The sequence below is a fragment of the Strix aluco genome, chromosome 2 (assembly GCF_031877795.1).
Source record: "Strix aluco isolate bStrAlu1 chromosome 2, bStrAlu1.hap1, whole genome shotgun sequence".
Classification (NCBI taxonomy): domain Eukaryota; kingdom Metazoa; phylum Chordata; class Aves; order Strigiformes; family Strigidae; genus Strix; species Strix aluco.
In genome coordinates, this window is record NC_133932.1 from 107,929,632 (window position 1) to 107,953,549 (window position 23,918).

Consider the following 23,918-nt stretch of genomic DNA (forward strand, 5'->3'; position numbering starts at 1 on the left):
TCTGGTTTTTATACATTAAATAATGAAATTGCTCCGTTTGTATTTACAGATTCAACTATAATGGTTATTCACTTTTTTAAATTTGCAAGTGGTACACCCCCTTTTTCCCCCAGGAAGACTACTGACAAACAACATGGAGAAAGCTGAGGTACTCATTAGTTTTTTTGGCTCAGTTTTCGATGGTAATCTCCCTTCCCATCCCTCTCAAGCCCCTGAACTTCAAGGCAGGGACTGGGGGAGCAAAGTCCCTCCCAGTGTAAGAGAAGATCAGGTTTGACACCACCTGAGCAACCTGAACATACATAAGTCTATGGGACTTGATGAGATCCATCCCAGAGTCCTGAGGGAACTGGCTGATGTAGTTGACAAGCCACTCTCCATGATATCTGAAAAGTCATGACAGTCAGGTGAAGTCCCTGGTGACTGGAAAAAGGGACACATCACACCCATTTTTAAAAAGGGTAAAAAGGAGGATGCTGGTAACTACCAAGTCAGCCTCACCTCCAGCTCAGTAAGATCACGGAGTGGATCCTTCTGGAAGATATGTCAAAACACATGAAAGACAGGGAGGTAATTTGAGATAGGCCAACATAGCTTCACCAAGGGGAAGTTGCGCCTGATTAATTTAGTGGCCTTGTACAGTGGAATGACTGCCTCAGTGGACAAGGGAAGAGCTACAGATGTCATCTACCTGGACTTTTGTAAGTCCTTTGATACAATCTCCTACAAAGGAGATTGCCTTTAAATTGGAGAGATATGGGTTTGATGGGTGGACTGTTAGATGGATAAGGAATTGGCTGGATGGCCGTGTCAAAAGAGTTACAGTCAGTGCTCAACGTGCACGTGGAAACCAGTAATGAGTGGTGTCCCTCAAGGGTCTGTACTGGGACCAATAATATTTAATATCGTCATCAACGACATAGACAGTGGGATTGAGTGCACCCTCTGCAAGTTGGCAGATGACATCAAGCTAAGTGGTGCAGTTCATTCGCTAGAGTGAAGGGATGTCATCCATAGGGACCTTGATAGGCTTGAGGAGTGGGCCCACATGAACCTCATGAGGTTCAACAAGGCCAAGTGCAACATCCTGCACATGGGTCGGGGCAATCCCTGATATCAATATAGACTGGGAGATGAATGGATTAAGAGCAGCCCTGTGAAGAAGGACTGCGAGATACTTGAAGAAAAATTGGAAATGAGCTCGCAATGTGTGCTTGCAGCCCAGAAATCCTATCGTATCCTGGGTTGTATAAAAAGAAGCATCACCAGTAGGTTGAGGGAGGTGATTCTCCTCTTCTACTCCACTCTCCTGAGACCCCACCTGGAGTACTGTGTCCAGCTCTAGGGTCCCCAGTACAAGACAGGCATAGACCTGTTGGAGCAGGTCCAGAGGAGGGACATGAAAATGATCAGAAGGCTGGAACACTTCTTCTATGAGGACAGGCTGAGAGAGTTGGGGTTGTTCAGCCTGGAGAAGAGAAGACTCCAGGGAGACCTTATTGTGGCCTTTCAACATACAAAGGGGCCTTGTAAGAAGGACAGATTGAGACTGTAGTGACAAGGAGAAGGGGCAATGGTTTTAAACTGAAAGCGGGTAGATTTAGATTGGACATAAGGAAGAAGTTTTTTATGATGAAGGTAGTGAGACACTGGTACAGGTTGCCCAGAGAAGTTGTGGATGCCCCGTCATTGCAAGTGTTCAAGGTCAGGTTGGATGGGGCTTTGAGCAACCTGATCTAGTAAAAGAAGTTCCTCCCCATGGCAGGGTAATTGGACTAGATGGTCTTTAAAGGTCTCTTCCGACCCAAACTATTCTATGATTCTATTTTTAAAATGTGGTTATTTAAAAGAGGATTTTTTTCTCTTAAGAATAGGTCAATATTACTGGCTGGTGCTATTTAAAAGAATGAGATAAGTCAGGGTGTCCTAATTCTGGATATGTCACACTGTTGTAGTCAAAGGCAAGTCATATTTTTTTCTTCTGTATGTCTAAAACGGGTTGTTATCACATAATTGTAGAAAGCAATGCTAGAGCAGATCTGAGGTCATCTACTCCTTCCCTCTGATCAAGGCAGAATTAAATATACCTATATTCTCCTTAACAGATATTTGACTAACCTGCTTCCCAAGACCTCCAAGAATGGAGATTTCAGAACCTCTCAAGGTGGTTCACTTTAGTGTTTAATCATTTTAGAGAACTCCTTTTTGACATGTGCAAGTTACGTGTACGAGCCTGATCTGTAACCTGAATCTCTTTTGCTGCAAGTTAAGCCCACTTCTACCTCTTCTGGATCTTGACTTGAAAAGGCTTGAGAATAACTTATTTTTCTTGACCTCCAGCCATTCGTGCACCTTTGCTTTTATTTTCCATCTTTCCTGATGTGCAGTGCCCAAAACTGGATGCAATGTAACCTGTGCCAAGCAGAATGGAAGGATTCCTTCATATGCCTTGTCAGGTGTACATCCCATCATATTATGACTGCTTTTTTTCATAACCAAATGACACTGTTGATTAATCTTCATTCATTTTTTTCTCAGAACTGCTCCTTAGCTTATCATCCCTCACTCTTCATGTGCTGCCTAAGTGTAGAGCTTTATTCTTGTCTCAGTAGAATTGCCTCGCATTTTCAGACCATTTCTCCATTTTGTTAAGATGATTTAGTTCATTATTAAGTTAGTCTGGAATATTCACCTATCTGCCAGTGAGAGTTGTAAGGCCTGGGAGAGATTTTAGATGCTTACCTTTGGGGTAGATGTAGGTGTCCACATGTGAGTTGGGTGTCTAAATGCCATTTGCAGTCAAACTAGTCAATACAATCAATGGAGCTTAGAGACAATTCTTCTCACTCTTATGTAGACATGTACATTTGGTCAGCTGAACAGATCCTTCATTGTACCCTTCACCATTAATTAATGTTAATTCAGTGTAATCATGTCAAAGGAGGTCTGTAGGCCTACTCTAGCTTGGAAGACGGTATGAAATAACATAATAAAGCTCTCTGAGAAAGACATTACAGCAATTTTATAGCTTGTGCAGTAGGAACTGGAAGTAGGAGCCCCAATTATGCTTTTCTTTCTCATCTCTTTGTTCACATGGAACAGCTCTGCCTCTCACCTGCCTACTCCTAGTTTTTAATTATGAAAATATTAAGGAGGAATCTTGTTACAAAGCGAGAAAAAAAGCTTATTTTTCTTCAAGTCTGTTACCACAGAACATATACTTTCTCTGTGCAGGACTCCATCCAAGGGTGAAAAGCAGCCCCAAACTGCAAATCTCTACCTTTTGGTTTCTTGGCAAAGAAATAGATCAGCCCTACTGTGTGCTTGGATATATTAGTTAGGGATAGTTAGTTACTACTGTACTTCATAGTTGCTATATTTTTTCTTACAATAGGTGTTTCTCTGTGTTTGCTGGCAAATAAATAAAACAGTAGTTAATATATGTGCAATTTCTTATAATGGCCAGCTTTATGAAATTCCCAGGCTTTAAGCCGTATGTGAAAGAAGTATAGCCATAATCTGTGTTCTGCTCTTGAGAAACAGGCCGCATTCCTTCCAAATGTGCAGTCTGACATTCACTGTGAATGCCCCGAGAAGACTTGGGAGTCAAAATTGTTAGTCTTCGTAATGTGGAACACTGTGATGATAATATCACCTTCTACGTGCATCTGTGCCATAAGACACCAATGTTTTCCTCTTCTGAAATACAGATAGGCTGGGATTCTTCTAATCTAAATGTAGATGTCTGCAATATGGTTGTTTGTATCTAACCTTGTCACCTTATGTATATGGTTAATGGAGAGAGTAGGTAATTCTGGGGAATTATTCATCTGACCTGTTTTCGACATTTCCTTTATGTTGAGAAGAACCACTTGTTAGAAGTGTCTGTTTCTCTCCTCTGGTGTCCTGTTAATGAGAGGGCTGAGGCCACCCACTGTCATCAGCTGCACCCAAGACCAGTGTTTCCAGAAGACCAGTACTGCAGCAGCAGTCAGCTGTCACTGAGGCCCACAGAGAAAGGGAGGACATCTCTTAGCTAGCATTTCAGCCACCTTCATTGATACCAAACAAGAAAAGGACACAAAACACTGAGGCCAGCCAAGCCAGTGCATTGCAGCTGGCACTGCAACAGGCAGTGGAGGTTGTACTCTTAGAGGCAAAAGCATAACTAGTTTTAGTTTTTAGATCTTCAGTATCTTCCCAGTCACTGATAAAACTGTCATCTGCAAGGAACATAATGTCCCAATATTTTTGTCTGATACTATATCCACATCTCCTCCTTCTGCCCCTGATGGTATTGTTGCTCTCAGATGATATCTCTGGACTAGATTCACTCTAGAAGTGCAAATCCCCATATCTCTAGGGAGAAAGTCCTCTCCTTGGCTTTCCATTTGGCTACAGGAAGTATTTTTCATCATAGGTTGCAGTGAGGAGCTACAATCCAGCCAATCCTTCTGGTGTCTTTGTTGTCAGGAAAAAAAGATCTATCAAAGCTCATTTAGTGGGCACTTCAGCCGGACACTTGTGAGTGCTGATTCTTTGTTATTTTCTCATTATGTGGTTCCTAGGTTTCCAAAGGTCTTGACATACATTCTCTACCAATAAGAAAAAATCCCTCCTCATGAGATTTAAGCATGTTGCTTTTATCTTTAATGGACCCATGTTTGAGTGTCTGTCATCATGTTCACTAAATCATCTGTCAATGAAATCCACATTTTTAGTAGCCATTACCTCAGCTCAGGGATAAATAAAGTTCTGGCTTTTATGTCTAATCCTCCATATTATTTTCAGGTGGATAGGGTGACACTGAGGCCACATCTTAAATTTATTCTAAAGGTGGTTTCAGATTTCTTATTAATCAGTGTATCCACTTACCAATATTTTTTCCCATGACCCAGTTCACTGGTAGAAGGATCAAAATGTTGATCCTTCTTGAACATACTGCCTTAGCCAGACAAAGCTCTTTTGCAAATCTGAGATGCTCTTTAGTCTCAAACAGCCTTTGTTGTTCAGGATCAAATCTAAAAAGACATAGCATCAACTTCAAACTCATTCAAAATGAGTTAGCAGACTGTATCAGAGCCACATCTGATGTTATCAGATTTGATCCACCAACCCATCTCAAGGCATATACAGCTAGAGCACAAGGTACTGCGACGGCATGTGCTGGCAGAGTTTCTGTAGCTGAGGGCTGTAGAGACACCACATGATCACTGATACACACATTTGCGAAGCAGTACTTGTGCTGGTAGCAGAAAGGCTTGAGGGACACTGATTCTTCAGTCTTTGTTTCAATGAATAGCTCGTATTTACTGGTGTGAGTGCACTCCTAATGTGAAACACCCAGAAAGAGTTTCACAGGTGCCAGAAGCTGAAGGAGGAAGAGTAACTGCGTTTGTAATTCTTCTGTATGTTCTTTGTATGTAGCTCCCACAGCCAGCCCTTCTGTTCCCTGGGTGGAAGGCTTGTCAGGTGGACTGAGAGCTGCTGAAGAACTGGGTGGTGATTTGTTTACATGCTTGTGGGATGAAGGTGAGCAAGTTATGCACACACCTTTTTGTGGACACATAGCAACGTTAGAAACATTTGAAGAGACATATCCATTCAGAGTGGGTTTTACCTGCATAAAACATCCTGAAGTATCATAGCTACTACAAGGTTAGTAACCCTCTGTATTGTTCCTTGTAAAACACTTGATGTGAAACACAGTGCTATATCTTTGCCGGCTATTCTCATTGTTATTATTAGCAGCAAAGAACCTATGGTTGCTAATGCTATTACTAAGTCATGAGTTTTTTCATAGGAATTAGACCTCATTAGAAATCAGAAGCAGGATTTTTTTTTGAGTGCTGCTAAATTTTCTTTATTAAACCCAGTGATATATAGCACGATTACATGCCAACCCACAGAAGTCCTTCAGAGTTGTTATTTTAAACCTGTATCAATGAACAGTTTATTCTGAAGCCTTTCCAATGTGTATGCATATGTATTATATACATATATACTCTCTCTATATATATGTAGTGACAAAGCAAGTAGTTTAATACATTTTATGGGTCCAGCCTGGAGTTCTACATACATGAACTTGTGTGTGGTCAAGGAGGCTTGCATATTTTTGAACTCTAAGTTGGCCTAATAAAAGATATCAGACTACAGTGCTTGCTTTGTCAACCCTGTTTTGCTGGTTCAAAATGACTTGCAAGATTAATTTTCATTTTTTAACATAAAAACCAAGAAAAAGAAGTGTTTACTTACTGCAAGGAGTTGATTCCATGTTAATGACCCTGAAGGCGGCTTGTACACAAGGTACAGATTGTTGCCAATTTGATGTATATTCATGTTACAGAATATGAAAATGTGAAGTTATACCATCTTGAGGATTTTGTTTTTATAAGTAGGATTGGTTAAAAAAACCTTTAAGTAATCATACTCTGTGTTTGATGGTGGAAATTAGTATGAATGTTTCTGGCAGTGGAATGATGTGATGTGGTTATGCGTTTCTGTTTTCACTGCCGGCTCAGTATTGGCCTTTTTCAAATACAGATTACCATGTCGATGGAAGGAATTTACAGCTTTGGCCCCCTTGTCTCACTCTGTTTTAGAGCACCTTTTTTTGTACTTTATGTTACATATCCTCCCAACTGTATTTTTCTGACAGAAAAAGGAAATGTCTGTGGACTGAGATCCTGAAAACGTGTGAGCTTTACTATTTAATTGGATGAAATGAGTATTATTTCTCACTTACCTTGATTTCCTGTGGGGTGAAAAACTTGCTCTCTGAAGTCAGTAGCAAACTTTCTGCTGAGTACGACAGGATGGAGAGTTCATCAGTGATCCCTTACCAGCTAGTGATGTTGCATACTGGAAGCTCAGAAAAAACCAACCACTTAATAATAACAAAGGTAGAAAGAATACTTTTTAAAAAATCAGGATTTAGAACTGTCAAATAAAATCCATAAATAAAATCCATAAAAAAATCCAAGCATAATGCAAAAGTTATACGTCTGATATGATTAATATTGTTAGTTTTGGGGCCTCACGGCCCAGATAGTTAGAGCTGCAAGATCCGTTTGTGTTATGTGGGCTGTTGCACTACATCCCTTACTTACCTCATCTTGTGGGCAAGGAGCTGCTTGCTCTGACTTCATGGAATTGCAGCTGTATTTGTAGAGTGCTCTTGTCCTTTGGCACTCTGTCCCCTGTATATTAATAGGGTTTGAATGCACCAGCATTTTCTCTGGAAGCAAACTTCAAAATTTGTCTTTAATCCTGATGCAATGCATATTCAGAATTTTTTCTTTTCCTGGAGTTTAGTTCCAGAGGAAAACATACTTGACTGGTGCTCCCACCAGCCAGCTGCGGTTTATAACAATAATTAACAGTAAGATACTGCAGCAGAAATGGGGAGCAGAGAAATGCAGTCCAGCAGCTTCAGCTATGTGGTTCTGTTCACTTCTAAGGATTCCAAAGTGCTTAACAAACAATATTACAGGCAGGACGGGCAGCTCTGCCCATGATGAAGGTTTCCTAACGCTTCCTGTTATGAGATTCTATTTTCGTTTTTTTTTTTCAGAGCTTTGCCGAACTTAATCTATTTAGGCTAAATTTATTTTTATGCTATGTCAGTCTCTAGGTTTGGGTATTTTTTAAAATTTTTGAATTGAAAAGTGATTGAACTATTTATAGGAAGAAGGCTGGTAAAAAATGTATTTCTGCTTATGTAAAAAAAAATATCACCCCTATAATTTTAGAAGGTTTTGGATCAGAGATGGACCTTTCTCTGCCTTTGAATCAGGTATGTGCCTTTTGCCATCCTCACAAAGCCCTTCAGATTTGGTCGACTGTTTCAAGACATGGAAAAAAACACAGTTACCAAATATTCCATAGAGATTTACTAAAGCCTAACAGCAAATATTTCCAGAGATTTCATCTTCTCCGCCTCGCACAGCTCCTTCCCGTGATCAGACTTTCCATACACCGTCCTCACAGAATGACTGAGCAGTCACTAGCTGGGTGCACCAGCAGCCAAATCAGAGGCAACCCCTGCAGTACTGTCCCTGGACATTACTTAGAGCTGCAGCAATGCTATGCAGTGGAACTGAGAGTAGGGAGTCTGTCCCTCCTGAGCTGGAATGCAACTCAGGGCTCCCGAATTTTATTGTTTGTGTGCTGTTGCTAAGCCTCCAGCATAGTTTCTCTTTGCCACTAGCCTGAATGCACATAGAGAGTTGGACAACCTCAACAAGGCCCTGAGCAACCACATCTAATGTTGAAATTAGTCCTGCTTTGAGGGGGGAGTGGGACCACATGACCTCCTGATGTCCTTCCCAACCTGTTAGTCCATGGTTCTGTGATTCTTTGCTGTCCATTTCTCTGTTAGTCTGTGTGGGCCTGAAGGCACCATCCTAGTTGATGGGTCTCTGTGGGGGTGATGCACATAATGGAATTAGTCTTTATTAGTTTATATTTAAAAACAAGTATATGCAAAACACCTCAATAAGATAGTATTCAAGCTACATGGACAAGTATCCAAAAATCATAGAACCATAGAATTATTTGGGATGGAAGGGACCTTAAAGACCATCTAGTTCCAACCCCCTGCCATGGGCAGGGACACCTTCCACTAGATCAGGTTGCTCAAAACCCCATCCAACCTGGCCTTGAACACTGCCAGGGAGGGGGCAGCCACAACTTCTCTGGGCAACCCATTCCAGTGTCTCAGCACCCTCACAGTAAAGAATTTCTTCCTTATATCTACTCTAAATCTACCCTCTTTCAGTTTAAAACCATTACGCCTTGTCCTATCACCACACTCCCCGATAAAGAGTCTCTCCCCACCTTTCCTGTAGGGCCACTTTATGTACTGGAAGGCCACTATAAGGTCTCCCCAGAGCCTTCTCTTCTCCAGGCTGAACAACCCCAACTCTCTCAGCCTGTCCTCACAGGGGAGGTGCTCCAGCCACCGGATCATCTTTGTGGCCCTCCTCTGGACTTGTTCAAACAGGTCTATGTCCTTCTTATGTTGGGGGCCCCAGAGCTGGACACAGAACTCCAGGTGGGGTCTCATGAGAGCAGAGTGGAGGGGGAGAATCACCTCCCTCAACCTGCTGGCCATGCTTCTTTTGATGCAGCCCAGGACACGGTTGACTTTCTGGGCTGCGAGCACAAATTGATGGCTCGTATTCAGTTTTCCATCCACTAACACCCTCAAGTCCTTCTCTGCAGGACTGCTCTCAATCCACTCATTGTCCAGCCTGTATTTGTGCTTGGGATTGTCCCGACTCATGCACAGGACCTTGCACTTGGCCTTGTTGAACTTCATGAGGTTTGCACGGGCCCACCTCTCAAGCCTGTTAAGGTCACTCTGGATGGCACATCCGTTCCCTCCAGAGTGTTGACTGCACCACACAGCTTGGTGTCATTGACAAACTCACTGAGGGTGCACTCAGTCTGGAGGGAACGGATCTGTGTCTCCAACAAAGATGTTAAACAGCACTGGTCCCAACACTGACCCCTGAGGAGTGCCACTCATCACTGGTCTCCACTTGGACATAGAGCCATTGACTGTAGCTCTTTTGAGTGCAACCATCCAGCCGAAGAATGATCTCTGCAGCCTCAGTATGCTTCTAACATATATTTGCATTGAAACACTGACTCCAGTTTTGTGATTGCATCGTGTTTTTTCTCATATGGCTTCATCCCTATATCTAGCATGGATCTGCTCTAGAGATGAAGCAACACTGAGGAGAATTGGTGGATGGTAATGGCAGAACTCTAGCTCACTTGTTGAGAGGGTGCAAGGTATTTTCTGAATGAAGCAGGGCATGGCAGAAAAAGAAAACAAGGTCTCCAGGTTAAGGTAGTTGAATTCTGCTCTGGAGAGCTGGACAGTATCCTTGCCTCTTCTACTATGCTCATGTGTGGTAATGGGCACACATTTCCCAAGCAGTTATCAGTTGCCAAAAGATCCTTTTGGCTTGTGCCAGTAGTATCTGGAACAAGATGATTGTGCAAATGTCATCCATCAGTCACAACTCTTTCTTTGGTAATGTCATGTATGACATTCCATCAAGTCAGGTTAGATAATTGTTAGTTCCTTATATCTGTTTATCCTCTAGTGTTCACCTTCTATTTATATTTACACATTATACTTAGAATTATTTAGAAATGATTATTTGGCAATGAATTAGGTAAACTATCTCAAAAATCTCTGAAATTCATGGAAATGTTCAGGCAACATATGAGATTGTTTTTCAAACCTCAGCAGGCTTAATTAGATCCTGCAGTTCATTCATTTGCACTGAAGTCAATTGGAGTTTTACATGTGGAAAGTCTGCAAGATCAAAACTTATGCCCAATGGGCACATAGCTCTATAGAAGAAAACGTCAGCTCCGGATGGTAGTATTTCTGACTTCTCATCGGTTAGACTCTCTCTCCCCCCTCACTTTTTCTCCCTTTCTTAATTAGCTTTTCTTGCATTTTTATGTGAGTAGTTTTGAAAGAGTTCCTGGAAAAAAAACTTGCTGCATATACTGTACGTGTTTTCATTTACAGATCACTGCAATGGATAGGCAGATAAATAAATAGATAGGGTTTTCTGAGTTTGTGAAAAATGTCGCATAATATAAAATCCTCTTCTAAGTCTGTTTTACCAAATATGTCAAATGATGTTTTGGGAATTATATTTCTGGAATATATTTTCAGTGTTTCTTATTGCTGTTCTTGATCTATGCACCCTTGTTTGACAGTGTCTTAATCTGTTCAATATAAACTGAATGAATAGCAGCATTTAAAAATATGGCTTCAGGGACTCCTTAGGAGGTTTCTTTGTAAGTGTACATTTACTAGTTCATCTGTAAATTTATTTTATGAGGTGTTTAAACCTCAAGAAAACTGAAAAGCATAATATTAATGCCTGGTTTACATCTACTGAAGTCAATGGGAACTTTGCAATTGACTTTAATGGTAGCCTATGTCCTCTAATTATGAAAGTGGCAAGGGTGATACACATGAAACCACAAGGAGAGTTTTCTGTTTCATCATATCCTATTCTGTTTGCAGATACATAAGCAAAGTACAATGTGGTTTTTTCTTGAATTAAACAATTCAGTGTTTGGACCTAATCCCGAACCACGTCACTACTTTAGGTGGTGTTTTGCTTCTCAAAAAGATCACGAACTGCTCATTCTTTGTGTGGCTCACAAAGGTGACAAGGTAGGAAACCCAGCCAAATTTTCAAAAGGCTTTTGCAAATTATGCTTCTGGTTTTGATCTGACATCTGCCCTATGGTATGAGTAATGGAAGAAGTTGATGAAGCACTTTTCTTCCTAATCGTCTTGTTTTTTTTCATGTGATCAATTTTGACAAGGTTCCTGGAAATGCACATAGTATCTGTAGCGCATATGTACATGTTTTCCCTTAAGGTTCGCTGAAGTGTGGTAGAAAGTTTCCATCGTGCTATTGTAATCCCAGGCATCATTTTCGTATCATGTTAGTGAAAGTGAGTGAGGGTACACCACAACAAAAAAAGACTCCCAGAATTCAGCTTTTTTTCTGTTAGTGTAACAAGCACAACAGTCTGAACAGACTAGATCTGGTAAGTAATTTGTAGTAGTAAATAATACTAGACGAAAATTCCCACAAGCTTCTTGTTGAGTCTGCTTCAGAGGTGTTACTTATTTGGTGGCTGAAATGCTGGTCTTGCTTCACATTTGTAATGCTTGTGAAAGATTTAAATATTCTGTTGGTAACTGGAGGTGGTAGTGCACTGCAGACAAGAGCTTGTCAAAAGTTTTCAGGTGGGGCCATGCTCAGTTGGAAAATGCCACTTGTGCAGGGTGAAAAATGCTGTCCCTGGGGTGCATCAGCTCCACTGAAGCCCCAGAGGCAGCTGAGCTGGGGGGCTGATGCCCTATCCTCAGTACCCCCACCAGCCACCGCTCAGGTCTCTGCTGGGCTGATCAGACCACTGGTGTGGTGGTAAATAACAAAGTGGGTAAAGTCACCCCTTAAGGTGGGCAAAAGCTACACCGTCAAAATTAGAAGGGATTAGATTCTGTTTTCCCCCACCCTCCAAGTCTCCTCCTGCTCCAGCATAGCCAGCTCCCACCTTATCCGTGTGGTGAGCTAGCAGCTCTCTGGCTTTCTTCCCTTGACACCTGCCAGGCTGGTGGAGGATCAGACCTTTCTGGTCGCCCTCCCCAAGCCTTCTGAGTCCTCAGACTGCTGCCTCTCCACTCTACCCAGCCCCAAGGCTTCCAGACTCACAGGCGGCTGCTTTTTTGAGGTACCCCAGTGTTAGGGCAATCAGCAGTCCAGCAGCCCTGGGATTTGTGCTGTCCAGTGATGCAACTGCTTTGGAAATGAGCTGGAAATATTGTATACTGACTTTCTCAAAACCAGTGTGTCATAAATTTTCCCTCAGAAAAAAAGTGATTATTAGTATTGATTGCTGGCCTAACACAAAATTTGTCTGTGTTGAAATTACTTTGGGAAAAGTTAGTTAAAAGAGAACCCGTGGAGATCATTCCAGATGGCTGCTGTAGCCCTTAGTTCATCTTTATCATCTAGACATGAACAGAGATCTCTGTAATATAATTAGAGAAATAAATAATGACTGGAAATTATGTCTTTATGGGAGATTTAGACTTCCTAGATGTAGGTTGGAGGGAGGTGTGCAGAAGTAAGGACCTATTTCTCAAAGTACCTATAAACATGGTAGAAGAAATACTTCTTCACCAAATGACTTCTCAATCAATCCTATTTTAGACTTAGTTTTGAAGAGCACCATGACTTCTGTGGAAGAATAAAAATAAAAGAAACTTTGAAACAAGTACTCACAAGTTTACTGTGTTTACAATAAATAGAAGAATAAATAGAAGCAGGACTGTAGTTAAGATTCCTGATTTTGAAGAGGAAAATTTTGATATACTACATGAATTATTTACTGAAGTCATCTGGACTGAGGAGCCGAGGGGTTGAAATGTGGAGGAGAGGTAGAGTTTTTGAAGTTTCAGATGTGAAAACTACTTAGAACTTGTATCCCGAACAAAAGAAAAAAAATAGTTGAGAAAGGCACCGCATCTAATTTGATGGGTAATCATCACAGAAAAGATGTTAGTACATAATGCAAGTACAGAGGTAAACGAGGGATCAGCAAAGTAAGTTGTATCTCAGAAGGCAGGATATGTAGCAATAAAGTAAAGACAAATGCAAGGAGCTTGAGAGAAATACTAAAAAGTTCTTCATCTAGAAAAAATGTGAGAAAGAGAAAGGCTCCTGTGCTGTGAAGATGAACTATAATCTGTGTTGGATAAACTCATGATGGTCTAGCAACAGGGCAAAGGCTGGAGGTTTACTGAGGGTATGGAAATGGCAAGGGGAATGAATGAATGGGGGAACAAAGCTCAGGACAATTAATGGGCTCCAGTCAGGGAAATGGGATAACTGTTGATCCAGAATTCAGGCGGAACAGGTATTTGAAACCATATGTGTGAATGTCTCATAAGGACAAAAGGGACCATGTGAAAAGAACACAGTTTCTCTATATAAGAATGGAAGAGAGAGTTGTGTGGACAAGAGCAGGCCTATTAATCTGACCTCAGGGGTGCAAAGCTTTAAAACAGATATTGAAGGAAAGAAATTGCTATGTAGTTAATATGAAAAAAAAAAAAATTTGAAAAACCTCCTTGAATGTGATATGCAAATCTGGTACTTTGATTTGCTGGAAAAGTGACATCTTGTAAAATCTAACCTTGCTGGATCTCAGTGAAGAATTTTCCATGGTACAGCAACATATTTGATATGTCCCCAGGAAGTATTTTCCTCTGTGAAAGAGTAAACAAATAGCGAAATAGGGGGAACATGAGGAGGAGAAGAGTAGTGAAATAGCAATTCTCTAATCAAGTTTACTTGGGTCAGGTAGTTATGCTTTTTTTTTCCCCATGAGCTGACATTACATCCTTTGCAGTCCACAGTGCTTAGCAGTCCTGTGCAGATGCAGAAGGCATGCACAGTATGGGTTCTCTTCTGTCTTGCTCTTACCAGAGTTTAAAATATATGACATTTTGGCTGAAAATATAGGTTTTTAGATGGAAAACCATAACTGTCATTCTGGTGTTTAGGCTAGGATTGTAAAATGACAAACAACTCAGAGAAAAGGAAACAGTGTAGAAGGGAAAAAAAAGACAGTGCAAAAATTAGAAATACAAAAATATACAACACTTAGGAACCTTCTTACTTCCTCTGTGCAGAAGAACTGTTGTGGTTCTGGATCTGTATTGCATTTGGGGGTTAAACTCTGGTGTAGCACTAACCATTCCTAAAGGGAAGGAAGGAGCAGTCTACACATCCTCTGCTGCCCCGTGGTCCATGCAGGGAGGCTATCTGCCCAGGAAAGAGCACAGTGAGCTTTCCTCAAGTGTGGTGAGGGTAGCACGTACTTGTGGCTGCATTTGGATCTGTCCCACAAACAGAAGTGCAGATGGACAGGTTGGTTCAGGTTTCCGGGAGCTCTGGTTCCCTACACAGCATTTCACTTCCTAGTATTGATCCTGCATGTGCTCCCCTTGCACACCAGAGACTTCCAGCACTCACCGGCCTCTAGTACTCTGAAGAAATGGGCACACTTCCCTGTGGGGATTCTAAAGGATTTCCTGCTAGGAAATCATCATGTGAGCAATCCTGCACATGAGTAAGACTGGCAAAGCCTCAGCTTCAGCGAGGATGTGACGAGGAGATGACCCTGGAATAATGAGGAAGAACCCAGGAAGGTAAACAACTTCAGGGTGTTGGTCTTGGCAGAGAAGAAGTTTGTACAATGTCGATGTGGCAGTTCTCATCCAATCAGAAGAGAGCCTAAGGAGCATGTGCAAAGCTACCTGTCCAATCAGAAAGAATTGTACCATGTGATTGTATCTTGTGATTCTCACCTTCATTATAAAAGGCCTGTCCACCATATTAAAGTTGGCATTGCTTAATCACTGTGTGATCATTTGCATGTGTTTATCTCCTGCATCAATCTCCTGCACTTCCCCAGTTGCAAACCTGGGCCTTCCAAACCTCTTCGAGCTGATATAGGGTGAGTGACATTCAGAAAACATAAGTTACCTGGTATTCATCCTTGTGGGACGAGGACTTGGACACTGAGAAGTGGCTGCATGGTGCCTGTGCAGCCCAAAGGAAGTCACTGCACCCTACACAGATAAGCGGTTCCCTCTGATTTGGCTGCACAGGACTACATTTGGAATGAGAGGAATTTCACTGAAAGAAGCAACAAAGAGGTACATGCTAATAAAGTCCCTTACAAATACAGAAATTATGTGGGTAAGACAAGGAAAGCTTGAGATAAAAAAGAGAAAGGTAAGGACACATTTTTTGGGGGGGAAGAAAGTACTCTTTGCAGTACAGAGTCAACCAAATCTGGTTACAGGGGGAAGAAAAGCATGTCCATCAGGCAGAGCAAAAGCTACGCATGCAAAACTAGTGAGAAAATTAAACCATGGCATGATACATGGTTATTTCTTGTTCTGTGTGTATCAGTTTAAAGTAATTCTTAACTTTGATGTTAGAGATCACTTCTGCAGACCCCATGGCTGTCCCCAAGGAGGTCAGCTGAAGCCAGAATGCCTTTGAGGAGGAGATTTTTGGTCATAGCGTGGTTTAGCAGCTAAGGGAGTTTGGATGAGCTGGGACTTGTCATAGAGCATATGCTGTTTGGTGGGGAAAGGGATGGGAGGACTTCTATGGGAAATGATGCTGGTAATGCATTACCAGAAGTGATGAGAGTGCTTAAAAACATTGTAGATGCAGGGCTTGGATCCAAACCAATTTCCTAGTAGCTGCCTACTAAGAAGTGGGATGGGTCTATAGCAATCATGCATACCTTATGATTTGGTGAGCAAGGCTTAAAATGTTGAAGTTAAGAATGTCCTAGGTGAAATAAAAGGACATGAAAGTAATCCCAACACCAAGGTTATTCCATGCCATGTGAGTTCAATAAGTCGAGTTGAGAGAGCAGAAAATTTGTCCAAATTTGGAGCTCTCATCCTTGTGCAGAGGCTTATTTGAATCCCAGGATGTTTCTATCCCGTGCATGCACTTCATTTGCCACGTGTAGCATTAAAAACTGGAAAGACTGCTTAAGGGTCATCAGTAACATGAGCTCAAAACTCAAGCTGTCCTCTAATCTGACAAGAAAAGCAGTGCTATGGCTTTGGGATGAGAAGTGTCATTTTGCTGGATTCTAGCAGAACTGAGACGGTCATGGTCTTTTTTCAATAATGATGCCAATAACAGTGCAAACACCTAGAAAACCTGTTTTGGTAGAGATCCTCAGGATCTGGCAGTAAAAAGTAGGGACATATTTGCACAAGTGTCTTCTCTGCAATTTCCTCTCTGCTTTTCAGCTAGCTCAAACCTTGTGAGAATGGCCAGGCTATCACAGGTTTGGGGATTGTATCAGTCTTTCTGCTTCCAGCCTGCTGCTGTTCTCAACAAAGTGATTATCCTGGGCTGAGGTCCCACTCTGAAGGCATTGGGATGTAGCTGGCCTCTTCGTGAAGTCATTGCTTTGTTAAGGAGGTTCAGGAGGATAAACCAAAGTTATGATAAGGTTCCAGCTTTTGATAGTCACAATTATATGCGTGACAAACAAGGACTCTATAAACAGAAGTATGTATAACCATAGGTAGTACTGAGGCTTTGATCAACTTTGCAAGAAATATGTTTAAAGAAACTCTCCAGATCTAAACTATCTTTTGAAACAGCCTCATGTGTCTTATATTTACCAGTGAGTTTAGAGCAATGTACCGCCTTTTCATGTGTTTGCATTTAGCAAAATAAAAACAATCTTTGGAAGTCAGTCATTTAACTGTCATAATAAAGCAATGTTATCTTCTTTTCACAGATGAGAGAACTGAAGGAACAGAGTTGTGAAGTTATCTGCTCAAAGCCATAAAGGAGGCCAGTGACAAATCCAAGAATAGTAGCGAAGTCTCCTAAATTGCAGCCTTATGCCATCTAATACTGTAATCCACAAGAGAGTTTGCCTTCTGATGTTACAATGAGGTATGTCATAGCGGGACATATTTGAATGTGTATGTTTGCCTATGGTTTTGTAAATAATTCAAAAGAATTTTTTGAATTCTAATTCTGAATTGAATTTCTAATACTGTTTTCTTTATAACTGGGCATTTTTTTCACAAATATTTCTTTGTAAGTCATGTTTAAAACATACAGTTCTCAAAATCTGACTTATTAAAATTACCAGAAGTTAATGTCCAAAAATATCCCAGAGTAGCTTCAATAATTCATATTTCTGGATATTTTAGAGTCCAACTTCAGGGTTTTCTTCAGGGTCCCGAGCACCTCTGCTTCAGCTTGCCTTTATAGAAGATGGTGGATAGTTGACATCTCAGAAAGAGGAAATGAAGTTGTGTATTCCCAAGAAGAATGTTCTTACATTGGAAATCACTTTTTGGAAATATTGCTGTAAATGTGTTGGAAGCATCAAAAGCTTAAGTCTGGCTCCATTTTAGCTGGAGGGGAGGCTACGCTAATAGACCCAGGCAGCAGAGGTGCTATGAATATGGAAGCCCGTTACAGAGCCTAATGCTGTCTGGTGCATTTGTCACAGTTTTGGCAGAGGTACAACTTGCTTTCTGTCTCTCCTAGCTATGTCCTCCTATACCAAGTCAGGAACATTTGCACAATACTTCTCTTTGAGATGCTAATCTTTTGGGGTGTTAACCACCAATAGTTGCATTAGGAGCTGGTTTTACTTGCACTCTAGGGTTTGAAGCAGTGCAGCAGCTTTTTGCATAGGACAGGGAGGGTTTCCTTCTGGCTTTCACCTCAGTCTAACATGTTAATGCTGTGGGCTTCCCAAAAAAGTGCTAGTGTCCAACACCACTGAAGCATTGTCTTAGTAGTAGGTAGCTTGGTGATTTTTTTAAGATAATATATTAAATCAGATTGGAAAACTATATTCTACAACACACTCCTTATAGCACCTTTACAATTCCCAAATCTTTATTTTCAATAGTTTGCCTGGACACAGGCGATGAGCATGCTGAGAGAGTATGTCAGGTTAACTGCAGTCAAACCTATAAAGTATCTGCAATTCATCCATGCTTCTCCCACCAGCAGGTGTCATTCTGGAAAAAGGAAAATATTGTAAATTCCTGAACTGGAGAATTTGGCTGTGACAAAGAAGAAAAAAAGTATGTTTGCTTAAAATATAGCTTTTGAAGGATACTTTACTCCAAATAAAAACCAAGAGAACATTGGCTGGTCTGCATTTTTTAATAATCTCTGTGCAGCGTGTAATCCTGACATATAACCAACAAAGGGCAGATGATTGGCAAGGCAAACCAATGTCTAGTTAAAGCTGTCTTCTGCTTTTTCTGCTCTCTGTGACATCTTCACCATTGCTTACTCACCCCCATGACTATGAAATCAGTGACATTAATCAATCTTTATGATGGGCTTTTGGCTTTAGTTCCCCCAAAGGAAACACAGAATTAAGGTGTTGAATTCAGATCTCATTTACTTCAAGGTAAACTTGAAGTAATCTCATTGAAGCAACTGAAATCCGTAGAATTGCCTGGGATTTAGTCTGAAGTAACCAAAAATAATATTTCACTTTGTATTCCATAAATGAGCCTCAAGCAGAAAATAATCACATAATCATTTTAATGTCTATTATAATATTTATGTTTTCCTTTAAGTGTTCATCTGGGCATTAGCTGCAACCTCCTTTAATATGAAGAGATTCTTTTTGATTTCTCATAATCACAGTGAGAAAACTATGGTTGAGTTATAAAGAACCAAGATCCTGCTGGTAAATTGCTGGGGGCTCCTGGTCTACTGATTCAAGTCTTCTGGCTGTTAAAAACAAACTTACCATGAAATCCATGAAGAAGATGTCTCGCCCACCCTATATCCTACTGGAAGTTTTTTCCAACCCATCACAGCTCTCATGATTAGAAATATTTGTCTATCTTTCAGCCTAAAAGTATTCAGGGCCCTGGTGTCTATATTGTCCATTTTACATTAAACAGTTTTTTCTCCTCTGTTGTGGTTTTCTCCATGCTGATGTATTTAGGAAACTCAATGACACTCCCTTTCAGGCTTGATTTTGTAAGCCAGAGGTGCTAGGCTGTGGGCCAGCGTGCCATGCACAGCCTTCCAGGATAGCTCCTCTCTCCCACATTGACTTTCCCCAGGAGCAGGCTGTGGGCTGGGGGGGTTGTGGGGGCCCATGCAGTCCCTTCCCCTACCATTTGCATCAACATGAAGCTGAAAGTTTGGGCCCAGACATCCTAGACTGAATGAATACAATCTGCATGGTTTTCTTTCAGAAGCTTAGTTTTCCATCCCCCAGCATTACTTTAAGTTAAATTGATATTTTTAAAATAAAGGCAAACAGAAGTATGCATCCTTCATTATTGCCTTGCATACGACAATAATGCAACAGCTTCTACACCCTACTAGAAATACTTCACCTGACACATCCTAACGCTGTATCTACCTTTCTCGTATCTTCATTGTGATTGTCTTTCAGTTGACTAGTTCAGCCAGGTTTATCTTCTCCTCAGCCAATTCTAGAAGTGCTGCTACAAAGGACTATTTGCTACTGTGATATGATGCTCCACCAAAACTCTTCCTGGAATCAAAGGGAAATTTGCTTGAGGAAAAACACGAGAACAAGCTCCAAGGCTTGGCAGCGAGGAGCACATTAAAACAGGAATTAATTTTACATTTTTAGAATTTGTAATTGCAACAAGGTGATGTAAAATAATTGTACTGTTTGCAGCCATATCTTTTTCAAGACATTATTTAACTATGAATGTCACAATGCTTTTCTCATGAACAGTATCAAGCGCTTGCTTGCTGAATGAAAAAAAATAGTATATAAATTTAGAATTAAAAGCTTCACTCTAAAATAGCTAAAAGCTGTAGTCTTGCATTTGCAAGAAGCCTGTATTAGTGTTTTCTGACTTTTTGAGTATTTAACTTTGAAAATGTAGTAAATCTTAAATTTGAAGTCAGAAAGTATAAAAGTGTTGTGAATGTGACTAGTTAAGTCTGCACATTATTTTTATAGGATCTAGATAACAAGTGGTGATGATCTCCAACAGATTTTTATACAGTAAAGTATGAGATTTAGACAAAATTATTTCTTTGGAGTTTTTACAATTTTTGTTCATGTTTTTAGTTAAGGGAAATCATATAAAATTTTGTTTAGTCTTTTTTGTTTTTTAATTTTAGTGTTTTATTTTATTAATTTTAGAAGAAATGCATGTGCCTAAACATAGACCTTCTGTGTCATTTTACAGCCCCTGTGGATTCCACCTGGCCTCTCACTGCCAGTTTAAAGGTGCAGATCTCCTGTAGGTCCCACATCATATCTGTCATCCCTGCACAGATATTCTGGATACTCCAGGGTATTCCAGCAGGCATTAGGTACCTTCTTTTAGCATCTGAATTTCTCCTTTAGGTAAATGTTGTAAAAGATAATAATGTCTCTACAAATGCTTAACAAAATTAAATATAGCACAGCTGTGAAGGTAATTCCATCTAAGGTGTTTTATTTAAGTTTAACAAGACATAGAGGCAGGAAAGTAATTTTGTATCTAACAAGTACAGAGTTATTGTGTTTAACAGGATGCTATCGAGAGTCTGTTTTGAATTATGGTGGCTGAGCTGAACCTGTGCGTGAGCTGGGAGCTGCTATTGCTGAGGGTATGCACCACAAAAGGTCCTGGCCAGAAATCTGGGGCTTCGCATCAGGAATGTAGTGGTCTGATGTTCAAAACTGTTGAGAGTCTTGCAAAAGTAAGCTTAATTCCTCAGTTTTGGACATGATGCAGCAAACTAATTTTGCTGAAGAAAGCAGTAATTTCAGGTACCAGGGCACTCAGATAGAGGGAATTAGAGAAATACTTGCATTAATTACATAGGCAGTTAGAAACCTATGTTAATCAGGACCATTTTTGATGGTCTACTGAATCAGAGGGAAGTTAATAAACCTTGAATGTATTAGGTAGTGTAGTTATATATGAATTGTACAGTGCGGGGTTGAGCATTACTGAATTGTTTTTCTGTAACAAGAACAATTTGTTGTATATAATGTATAAAATGATTTATTGTATATGTATAAAAATATAAATCAAAATTAAAGCTATTGGAAGGTAGGAAATTCTGGATAAAATTCACTGCAGGCATTAATTAGGATTCTATAGGCAGAGAACAGTTTCTCATGAGCTTTTTTTGAATCAGTCAGTAGCATTATGATCAATAGGAATTTGGACTACTTTTGCAGAAGTTTAAAAAAATGAAATTGTTACAGAAAAAGGCATGATGTAGGGTGACTTACAAAGCAATCACAAAATCTGATTTAGTAGTGTGCAATATTAATTTTATAACTTTGCAAACAAAGCAGAACTATTTTCATGTACTCTTTTTTTTTTGAAGTCTTTCTCAAACTTTTTCAGGATGAACCCCCAAGGCATGGCTGAGACGGTTGTTTAAAACAAGAAACAGATACCCTCTTGGTGTCATTCATTTCACTGATCACTGGGAATCTGAGCCCGAATGAAGGTGGAGGAAGACTCCTACAGAGAACTGGGAATGGTTTGTCCCTTAAGAAGGGTATAATGGCATTTATAATGGTTTTACCAAATATGACGACATCTGATAAATGCTTATGGATGGGAATTAATTGAAAGGCTGTGAAATGGGAAAGAATGTGCGTTATGGGAAGCCTTGGAGAGCTACGACCTGAGCACCCTGAAATTTGCAACCAAGCCCACAGAGTATCTTTTGAACCATCTCAGACCACTGTTATTTTTGATATAATTTACCAGCCCCAGTAAGCTCCCCGAGCCAGACTGGGAAAAGACGCTCCTTTTATTAATGTTAATCCAGGGGACTAAAGTGTAGTGAAATATTTAGTTTATGAAGCTCCAGAATTCAGAAAGGCAGCATGAATTTATACCTGGGAGGTGGTACATGTTTTTAAAAATGCTGTTCAAAACATAATGTGATTATATCTAAACTCTGTTATCTGCATCATAAATGTTTATAGCTTTATATATATTAAATAACACATCTATATGATGAAATGTGGAATGTATAATTAAAATAATGACTATAAGTATAGAACTAAGTAAATATTATCTAAATCATATGTGTAAACATTAAATAAACCGTTCCATTTCTAGATGTTAGAGAAAACACTTAAAAAATTTTATACAGTCTTTCCACCCCCTCTAGTTTTTAATATAATTGCGGTTTCAGAGCTAATCTGTCTATTAGTTTTTTAATATTTGCAGTTGTGTTAAATTTTACTGAGGAACAATTCAGTCTGGGGAAACCGTTACACTTTATCCCAACTGTGGTTTGTGTTGTTTGAATAAGAAGTCCCTGAGTATTTGTCCCAAATACCACTATTTTTACTCTACTGGCAGCTGTGTATTTGTGGTCACCCTATGGCAATGTATGCAAAGAATGTATACAGTGGCAGTGCCTCTTCCAGAGAGTACCAGGAGGGAAACTGGATGTGGTCAACCCACACATAATTTGCTCTTCTTGGTGGAGGTCTCATGTAGACAGCACTTAAATGGCACTTTTTGTTTCTGGATAAGATGAAGGTAAGAGATAGAAACCATTCAAAAGCCATTGCTTATGTTCCCTCAAATGGGCTAAAAAGAACAGCTATTCTGAGACACGGCTTTACACTGAACATATGCGAGGCTGTGACATTACTAATTCTGAAAATGTGTTTACAATGGTTAGGTAAAATATTTAGTTACTATTTAAATATTTTGATCTATTATAGCTCATACACGAATTTTAGATGTCTACTGCACTTAACATTTCCAATTTAAATAACTGGTTTCATTAAGAGTTTTAGTGATACAAATTAATAACAAAAGGTGGTTAATACAGAGTGCAGTTATGAGACCAAAATACATGTGGTTTAAATTTAAAGAATTAAATGTTAGCATTTCCCTATAGAGAAAGGTTATTTGGACAGTGGTGCACTGACATTATCACCACCCACGGAGAAGGGGACCTGTTGATCCTATTTGTTAAGCAGAAATTTAAAAAAAGGAAGAATGTATGTCTAGAGGGTTTACTTGGTGTAAGTGAATCACACAGGAAAAATGCTGATACCCAGAGTTGTCGTTGGGACCTTCTTTGATGGTTAGAAAGAGAAATAAGCACACAATATTTTTGTCAAGTTAGAGGGTTTAGGTTGCTTGCTAGGTAAAATTGGTCTTGGTTATTAATGTAGTGGAAACTTAAATGATGACCATGGAAATATGATAATAAGAGCTGTTGTAAATTAGACAGAAATGATTTTCTGTGGCCATTAAGAATGATAATCCAATGTGTTAACCATTGGGCTGAAGGGCTACTAAGAAAATTGATGTGCAAAGTGGATAAAATAAATGATGAAAGTATGTTTAAGAAGGTGTTTCTTCAAAGCTTCCTTCAGGAAGGTGTTTCTGGACACTACCATACTGCTTCTGACAAATCATGTCTCTTAAGATAAAGGTAGGCAAACAGAGTTCATCCAGCAGTAAACAGTGCTATCTGTATCTCTGGATTTCTGTTTAAGCAGACGTTTAAAATAATTTTATTGGACCTAGCTAAAACCGAATCTATTACAAATAATGACTAATTTGCCACTATTTAAAGTTAGTTTAATCTGACAACTCTGGGATGGCTTCGCCTATTATTCCTGGAAGAAACTACATAAAATTGGGTGGTTTTGAGTAGTTTCATGCAGACATGGGACTGCACAGAAAAGTCAGGTCTCAACATCACTGCACGTAGAGAAAGCTTGTCTCTGACCCTCAGTCTGATGTCTTGAACATGGGCTGAGCTAAACCCCAGGCTACCAGT

The 23,918-nt window shown here is 40.1% G+C and overlaps 1 long non-coding RNA gene across 1 annotated transcript; it reads left to right on the forward strand.

The window, feature by feature from the left end:
• The first annotated feature begins 20,075 nt into the window (after positions 1 to 20,075).
• LOC141919688 (uncharacterized) lies at positions 20,076 to 22,812 on the forward strand. Its single transcript, XR_012622076.1, has 3 exons — positions 20,076 to 20,468; positions 20,670 to 20,747; positions 21,500 to 22,812. It is a non-coding gene; the product is annotated as an uncharacterized LOC141919688 (long non-coding RNA).
• The last annotated feature ends 1,106 nt before the right edge of the window (positions 22,813 to 23,918 follow it).